At 33.9% G+C, this 9914-nt stretch overlaps 1 protein-coding gene across 3 annotated transcripts in view; it reads right to left on the bottom strand.

Annotated features, from left to right (window-relative positions):
* The window catches only part of IA-2 (tyrosine phosphatase IA-2), a 117219-nt gene extending 111761 nt beyond the window's left edge, over positions 1-5458 (bottom strand). For all 3 annotated transcript variants that reach the window (XM_068361221.1, XM_068361220.1, XM_068361219.1), the window contains exon 1: positions 5404-5458. The gene's annotated coding sequence lies outside the window, so the exon portion shown is untranslated. The remainder of the gene's footprint in view (positions 1-5403) is intronic.
* Positions 5459-9914: the final 4456 nt, after the last annotated feature.

Below are 9914 nucleotides of genomic sequence, written 5' to 3' on the forward strand. Positions count from 1 at the left end.
ACGGTAAAGTGAATTATAAAGGAGGCACAGGCCTTCAAACGACGGGTCGCCATTGTTTGTCCTCAAGATTGAGTTATGAGTGAAAGTTAGGATGCGTGAAGCTGTTGGGATTAGGGGGAGGGGGGTTCTGAGAGGTGGGAGGGGTGGTAGGCATACACATGGAGATAAGGGAAGAGATGATGGGGGGGGGGAGGTATGGGAGAAATAGGCTTCCAAGGCTCGAGAGGAAGAGTGGAAAGTAATAATTTCTCATCAGACGAAAAAAAAAATATTTACTAATTATTAGCAAGTAAAAAAAGTTGAAACTAATGTTGATGAATAAGGTTAAATGTAGAAAATAAACGTAAAAAAAATAAAAACGAAAAATATGTACAAAATGGGGAATGTATAGTAGATTACACAAACTGTTTTCCCATTTTGACAAACCTTTTGTAACCATCAAAGCCTCTTGTTAGTCCCTTACTTGGACAATCTATCTATGTTTCTACTGTGGTGCCCTTCCCTTCCTTCTGTCTCATTATTGGTCCAATTAATGCACTGTGGCAAAGTCAATCTAAACTTTTAATTAGCTAAAGAGTGTAACAACCATTTGGTTGTTCAAACCAGTTGCTCAAGCTCTTTTTATATTCATTCCTACAAACATAGGTCAGTTTCCCTTTGAGTAAGTTATAAGAATATACGATATTGCCAATAGTCAAAATACCATGAGCTAAAATTTGAATTGACTCATTTTCATGCATTCTTTGTCAAAACTCTTTGGAATATGGGGATAGAGTGATGTATAACGCCTTATATTAGAGTACTAGTTTGCCAGTTTGATGGGAAGTGAGGTTCAATGCGTGTATGACAATACTTTAGGAGCTTAAACGAGAAAAATACATTTTGTTCTTCACTTTTAGGGAATTATATATGTTTGACTTTTTTTTGGAAAGGGGCCCCGTCCGAGTTTACAAGGTCTTCACACAACCTAAACGATGAAAATTACTCTTTATTTATTTCTCTGCGCAGTAACATAACTCCGTCAAATATCTACCTGGTACAGACCACTGTCTCCAAGCTCGTAAAAATATACCAGCAACAGCAAAGTAATGGATGGAATGAAATCGAAGTCATTGCGTAGAGAAGAAAAAAAAAATCAACTCTAACCAGTAAAATGTTAACGAGTAACAGCTTGTGGATTGCTGGTTTAATTTGCCAGTGAAAATATGAAAAAAAGATAGATGGCGCTAAGGCAGACAGATTTCTTAGATACGTTTGCAAAAGAAAAAAAATGGTAAAACATAGTACAAGGATAAGTATAGATGGTTAAAGGGCTCTAAATCTATAGAGTAAATTACAAATGACTTAAAACTAGAAGGAATTCGCTCTGAAGAGGTGTTCATAGGAATTATGGTTTGTGAACAAAAGACTGATGAAATTTTCACCCAAAGAGGACACAAAGACATCTATTTATTGAATATTGGTTATATTTGCTGGAGGAAACAGTATGCGAAATTTTCCCGGCAAGTTCCATTATGGCGGTGACTTCTTAAAATCTATCAAACATTAGGAAAAAAATGTCCATTGCAGTCGATATGGCTACGACAGACCTGATGATTATTCAATTACAATAGGTTCTGGTTTCGTGAATGAAGAAAGATTTTTAACTCTCAGGGGAAGCAAATTTTAAGATTTTTAACTCTTAGGGTAAGCAAATTTTGAGATTTTTTTAACTTAGATGAAGGAAATTTTAAGATTTTTAACTCTTAGGGTAAGCAAATTTTAAGATTTTTTAACTCTGATGAACCAAATTTTAAGATTTTTTAACTCTTAGGGTAAGCAAATTTTAAGATTTTTAACTCTTAGGGTAAGCAAATTTTAAGATTTTTAACTCTTAGGGTAGGCAAATTTTAAGATTTTTTACCTCTCAGGGGAAGCAAAATGAAAGATTTTTAACTCATATGGGAAGCAAAATATTATCTACTTGTATGGGAAAACGATGATGAAGGAAACTATCCACAAATACCTATGTGTGGGCAGGCATAGGGTATATCATTACATAGTGAACTGGACGCAGAATATTTATTGAAGAGGTGATAATTAAAGAGGAATGATTACTAGTGCAAATATGTTGCTAAGCAAATGGGGAAAAAAACCAGACGGATATTGTATGGATAGTTTTGTTTTAATCCGTATAGCGAAATGGTCAGGAGTATTTACCGTCTTCTAAAGAAACTCAAGATACAATAATTGAATATCCTTATAAAAAAAGGACGCAAAGGGCAAAGGCGGCTTATTTTCCAAAGCTGTTCAACCCCATTTTGGATGAAAAATTAAGGAAATTGCAGGAGTAAAAGAAGATTAAGTAGGGCAATTGGACCGTAGTGATACAGAAAGAAATTATAATCGCAACTGAATTATTTTAAAAGTGGTTCTATGAAATAAAAGAGACGCTACTGGTAGAAATAGCACGTAGAAATGTAATAGATATTTCTGTAGGAGATTAAAGAGGGGTGCTGCTTACATAAGAATCCTACAATTTGAGGATAATGGTCAAGCAATATGGCCTGACCACTGGAGGCTAAATACAGAAAATTCTTAACAAAAGAATTTTCCGTTAAGGACAAAAAAATGTTAAATGCAACGGCATAACTTATTTTCAGCTGAATAGGTTGATATAAGTCCCATGTTACAGTAACCTGTTATCTATTTAGTTAACATTTTCATTACTCTTGATTTGTTTTACTTGCCTATTTCTCCTTTACAGTATTATTTCACTATTTCCTTTGGCCCTCCCGCAGCTATTTTGGGCCCTAGGGCTTACAGTATCCTTATCTTACCAACTAGCAAAGCTTATAATAATAGTAAAAAAATAATAACGATAATAATAAAAAGTAGTTTATTCATAACTACAAATAATAATAAAAGTAATTTATATAGCTACAATAATAAATAAAAGTAATTTATATATAATAACCACAAATTAATTTTAATTTTTCTATTTCCTGATATCTTGCAAATGTTTCCTCCGGAAAGAGTTGAAATCGGAAGCAGTGAATGACGTTCTCTCTCTCTCTCCAGCAACATTCTCTCTCTCTCTCTCTCTCTCTCTCTCCTCTCGTCTCTCTCTCTCTCTCTCTCTCTCTCTTATATATATATAATATATATTATATATATATATATATATATATATATATATAATATATATATATATGTATAATATATATGTATATATATATATATATATATATATAATATATATATAAATATTTATATATATATATATATGAATACATACACACAGTATATATTAGTATTAAACTACTAGTTTCGTACATTTTCAAAATACTCATCCATCTATTCTTGTGTGCGTACTGTTGTGCGTAAGCTATGAGCTGAATTTGCATTTATCATAATTCCCTTCTGCTTCGACTCCGTCTGTCTGTGTGATTGTCTGTCTTGCCACCGACTGATTCCATTCCGGACGGCGGCATCGTATTTTGCCTTCCTATCCACCCCTTTCTGCTCTAGCCACAGCCAGAAAGCAGCCTTCAGAAACTCCCTTCTCCCTACAAACAGTATGGAAATGTGCGAATCATTTTATCCTGTCCCAGTCACTGATATCGGCAGTATGAATATTAATATGTCTTCATACTTGACGGAGAGATCACAACAATGAGAAGTGACAGGTAAATTCAGGATGAGGTCTTCCTCGGCTATGTAGATGTAGATGTGGAAGGGGAAAGAGGAGGAGGAGGAGGAGGAGGAGGAGGAGGAGGAGGAGGGGGAGGGGGGGAGGGGGGAGGGGGGAGGAGGAGGAGGAGGAGGAGGAGAGGAGGAGGAGGAGGAGAGGAGGAGGAGGAGGACAACAAAAGACGGAGATAGATAGGAATTTCGAACTACCTACCGGTAATTTTCTACCTTTCAGACAAAGATCCACTCTACAAGGTTAGGTAGGCTAAAATGTACATGCTAATAGATACATCCGTAACGATTGAAGTAAATTTTCCATAAACCTAGTTTCTTTATATGTTTATTCCAATCAATTATTGAACAATATGTACCTGGTGATTTAGCATAGCTACTAAAGTAGTCAGCGCCCCAAAATATATTGACACCTAGTTAATGGTAATTAAGTAAATTTACCAATTGACGACATTTTTAAAACCCATGCAAAACATACAATAATATATTGCATAGAAATGTTGCATGGTCTCTAAGGTTGAGAAATCTACTTCATCAACATCATTTTCCATATGAACGAGATTGTGTTGAACAAGGACAAATGTGAGCGGAAATTCCTGAAAAAAATATTGATATTCTAAAAAAACAGGAGTAACATGTATACATTCAACACCCCCCCCCCCCACGCGGGCACTCATCCCCACACAAATATATACACACACACACATATATATATATATATATATATATATATATATATATATATATATATATATATATATATATATATAGATAGATAGATAGATAGATAGATAGATAGATAGATAGATAGATAGATAGATAGATAGATATATTATATATATATATATAGATATATATATATATATATATAATATATATATATATATATATATATTATATATATATTTATATATATATATATATATATATATATATATATATTATATATATATATATATATATATATATGTGTGTGTGTGTGTGTATGTGTGTCCGCTTATGGAGTTAGTTTATGGACTGAATCAGTTATTTTCCTTTAACGTATCGTAAAAAGTTAAATATCACATTTCATTTTAGTTGTCTGTACCAACTCTTATGGCGTAACAAGAGTTGGAGGTTAAGTAATTGTTGGTACAATGATAAAGACATATAACATCATCAAATACATAACGTTATGGATAATAGTACGCACATTTAGACAAACAGCTTTATATCATTCTCACGTTATACGAACTGTAACATTATGGTCAATGATAAAAAATATAATTAGCTAATGCAGATATGTACAAAAATGGATATTGTTTGTATAGTCCCCACAACTAATGATTATCAATGACTACTGGAAAGGGACATTGTAATTATTTCACTGAGCAAAAATCATAATGAAGGTTATGAGATCTGTGAAGTTATAATGCTAGCGTAGAAAACTTTGTAATCCTGCCATTGGCGAAATTATATATTTAACCCACTTTCATTATTCCCCTGCAGACAGTTTATTTCACTGTGCCTCAGAAATTTCGGCCCAGACGTAGAATTTTTGTAGGTCATTTGCACAGATTTTTAAAAGTTTTATAGTTGTGCTTTAATGTTTTTATAACAAGAGCGAGTTTTGGATTTTGGAAAAATAGGAAGAAAATACAACAGGGAAATGGAAATTAAGGCGACCAAAAAAAAAAAAAAAATAAATTAAAAAAATAAATAAATAAATAGTCAACTTACCTCATTGCCGACGCTGGACCTGGGTGATCGTTTGTCCCGTTTTTGCTTTTGACTTGATCCCCGAAGTTCCTCTGATAAAGAAAGAGAAATAAGATTAAATTTCATCGCTATTAGTGGAAGTGGCCTTCACAGCCGCAACAAAACACACGCCATTAAAACAGTCTTATATAACAGATGCACATATTTCATAAAATATTAAAATAAAAGGTTTAAAAGGTCGCTCATGAATGGGAGAGGCAAGGGACAGTGACATTGTCCTAGCAAAGAGGACAATGCCCTAGAGACTGACCCTATTATATGATCAGCGCTCAAGCCCCCTCTCCACCCAAGCTAGGACCAGGGAGGACCAGGCAATTGCTGCTGATGACTCAACAGATAGACCTATAGGCTCCCCCCAAACAACCCAACCTTAGCTCAGCTCACAAGGATGGTAAAGTTACAGACACTAAAGGCACTAACGAGTCTGAGCAGGACTCGAACCCATAAATAAAGATGTCTCACCTGCTTTCTTGGCTACATCCGATGCAGTGATGCCCTTCGCGTTCTCTCCCACTCGGAACATCACTCGATCTTCGCCAACCCTGAGAAAGAAAAATAGAACTCCTTTTAGTTAAAAAGTCATTAGCAAGAGTATTTTATTCTACGCAAAGCTTATCAAAGTTTAATTAAACCTCGGTCGTCAACTCTGTAGAAGAAAGACCTGGTCACCTTTAAGAGAAATGATACAAATATGATCAAAAGTTATAAACTGGTATTATAAGCATCTGTTTAATAAATAGGGACAATGATAGAGTACCTGTTTAACGATAACTCTACGGAAGAAAATTCATAAATATTTAAAGAAACTAACGTAGAAGCATTTTTTAACAGCTACCATTATTAACAGAAGGAACGTTTAATCAATATCCGATAAAACACTATTAAGCGAAGGGATCAATAAAGGTCGACATGGAAGATTTTACTATATCAATCCATTATCTTTATTGTTTGTGTGTGAGTTTTTCAACCTCAACTCACCAACTATCGTAAAAGTGAAAAATGCGATTTAGACAAGTTTCATTACATTCCACTATGATTGACGTTCCCTGAATAAACGATGAATTAGGGACACAGTAGTTAGTGGACTGTATGCCAGTCACATTGGAAACAAGACAATGGCGAAGTGAATCCCTTCCAAAGTATTTGTAGTAAAAGGGAACAGTACACACACACACACATATATATATATATATATATATATATTATATATATATATATATATATATATATATATATATATAATATTTATATATATATATATATATATGTGTGTGTGTGTGTGTGTGTGTGGTGTGTGTGTGTCCTCGTTTTTAGGCAATAAACCACTTGAATGTATTTTATTATAAAACTTGAACAGAATAACCTGTGGCGTGAGGTATTATAACGTACGAAGTAATAATCTTACAGAGATTTTAATCATCTCAGTGAAATAGAGGAGTTTAATTCAAGACTAATGAAAAGTCTAAAGTGGCATAAAATTTTATGTAAATTAACACTGTGGGGAACAGAAATTTCTTTATGTTTATAATGAAAGCATCATAAGGTAGTGTTACCATAATATTAGCCCTTCCATATGATAGATGCTTTCCTGGAGAGGAGGTAAGTTTACCAAACACACACACACACTACTATATATATATATATATATATATATATTATAATATATATATATATATATATATATATATATATGTGTGTGTGTGTGTGTGTGTGAGTAATATTTCAGATGTACAGGTAGGTGTCTCTAGAATAAAGCAATTATATCAGTCGTTGCTACATGCGCGTATTGCGGATGAATCCCTTAAATGGGAAAATTCCGCATCAGCAGCTTCATATCCTTAACAGGAGTCTCCAGCAGCTTTTTGAAAACCACTGCATGTACCTTGGCATTCTTACATGATTAGTATGAAGTCTTGTAATTTGTACATATTAAGGCCATTTCTTTATCAATACTCGTTTCATGTCGGTTCCCTTTTCTCTCTCCTCTAGAGCCCTACTACTTGTACATTCTTCTCATCACTCTAAGTCCCCCTTTCTTTCCACAAAAATCATATCATCTCTTATCACCCTGGTCCTTCCTTTTACCTACAGTGACTTTCAAGTCTTTTATTCACCTAATAATTCTTCTTATGACTTATAATACAGAATAGTTTACACGGGTTTTCTTTTCTTCAACCCATACTCTTTACTTAAAGACGAGCTGCTTAACAATCCCTTTATACCTTCTAACACTAGCTTCCGTAGAGACTCCCCGATGTTTCTTTTTACAATCTTTTACAGTTACATTCAGATGCAACCTTAGAATTGTTACTGCTGATACTAATAATAATGATAATACTAAAAATCTATAAGAATAATAATGAATTAGCTTTAATGATTTTAGGAATAATTTTTTTTTATGATACTAATTGCCATTATTGCTTCATCTATTCTGTCTTTCTATCATCCATTATAATTACTTCGACGTACTTACAAGTAATCATTGCTATCAAAGTATTTTTTTCCCTATCAAGTATAAAATTTCAATGTATTCCACGAAGTCTTTGTTGTAAAAGAGCATATTTGACAGATGTAATACAATCTATCCTCTCTCGATATTTGTCCATGGAGAAAAATCATAAAAGTTTTCCAGGAAGTACATTGGCCGAAACCTAAAAACTTTCTAATGTCAATTTACTAAACAAGTGTATGTAAGGACGTCATCTCGGCACCCTAGTATCTCCCCCTCTCCTTCGGGTCTTCTAAAAACTACTGTCATAGAATACTCTCTTTCCCCTTCCCTGCCCCGACCCTTGTTTCTTTCACGTCACTAGCTTGGGATCATGCTCGTTACCATGAGGAGGTCAGGCACTAATGAGGAAAAAACAATTGATTAAGTTGCTCCTGCAACGATGGTGATGATGATCATCATCATAATGATCATGATGACTTCATCATGAGATGTATTGATCATGGTATGGGGAATATGTAAAGAAAATAAGTATATGCTTAAACCATGTCTGTGCAGGAGCTTGGCACATAACACGCAAGTACGCTACTTTCATTATAATATCTGGACGAATAACTATTACGAACGACTGAAACACTCAGTACCTCATATGCTAACAAGGCAAATATAACTGACTAAAGATGAAGAGAGAGAGAGAGAGAGAGAGAGAGGGAGAGAGAGAGGAGAGAGGAGAGAGGAGAGGAGAGAGGAGAGGAGAGAGAGAGAGGAGAGAGTCGGTTTGTCCTATTTTTTTGTACAAGCAATAACCTGCTAAATGAAAGTACTTGAAGTACTGTGCACAGACATGTATTGAACACCATGGCTAGGCTAATCGGCCAAAGCCAAGTCCACCCCTTTGTAATGAACACCACGACGATCTGTTCGGGTGACGAAAAAAATGGTCAGGGCTATACTGTACATCAAGAGGCTGTACAACTATGGATCCAACCAAACCAAAACTAACATTCTCTCTCTCTCTCTCTCTCTCTCTCTCTCTCTCTCTCTCTCTCCTCTCTCTCTCTCCTCTCTCTCTCTCTCTCTCTCTCTCTCTCATATATATATATATATATATATATATATATATATATATATATATATATATATGTATATATATATATATATATATATATATATATATATATTATATATATATATATATATATATATACATATGTACACACACATACGCACTGGTTACATCCATCAAAAATGTGTACAGGAGATGCAATCGCGACCCCATAGTTTTTCTATACACCGGTGATAATATCATGCAAAAGATTCCCATGAAAGTTTGAAACTCAAAGAAGGAAATGAATGTTACACATAATCTCTTCCTGAGCACCGACTCAAACCCATGTCGGCTTTCACTAACAATTTCATCGTGTACAATTATCCTTCAAATTCAGATAATATTTTTACAAACGCCTAAATATAACGCAATCTGAACATGATAACATAGGGTAAATTGTAGCGTGTAAGTCATAGTTTCCCACATTTACCAGTTTTTGGGTTGTGAGGCTATTATGGTAAACTAGTGTACGCAACCCCGTCATAAATGACGTCTAAATATTTGATGATGGATACGCACGCATGCATTCAACCTTTCCCATCAACTACCATTTCCTTGAAAAGATATATATATATATATATATATATATATTATATATATATATATACTGTATACATATACGTACATACACACACACACACACACACACATATATATATATATATATATATATATATATATATATATATATATATATATATATATATATATATATATCCCCAGACACTTCTCTTTATTATGTAAGGGTGATTCATCTTTGTGAGATCATGTTTCTAATTTCTAAGACTTGCTTTAAAATTCTAGGGTATTGTTAAACGTTTTAAAATATTTTCTTCGGTCCGCTCATATTGGCCTTTTTCGTTACAGTTTTAAAATACTGCTCTTCCATTTGTTGGGTACTTCATATTTTTCCCT

The sequence above is a fragment of the Palaemon carinicauda genome, chromosome 37, assembly GCF_036898095.1.
Source record: "Palaemon carinicauda isolate YSFRI2023 chromosome 37, ASM3689809v2, whole genome shotgun sequence".
Classification (NCBI taxonomy): domain Eukaryota; kingdom Metazoa; phylum Arthropoda; class Malacostraca; order Decapoda; family Palaemonidae; genus Palaemon; species Palaemon carinicauda.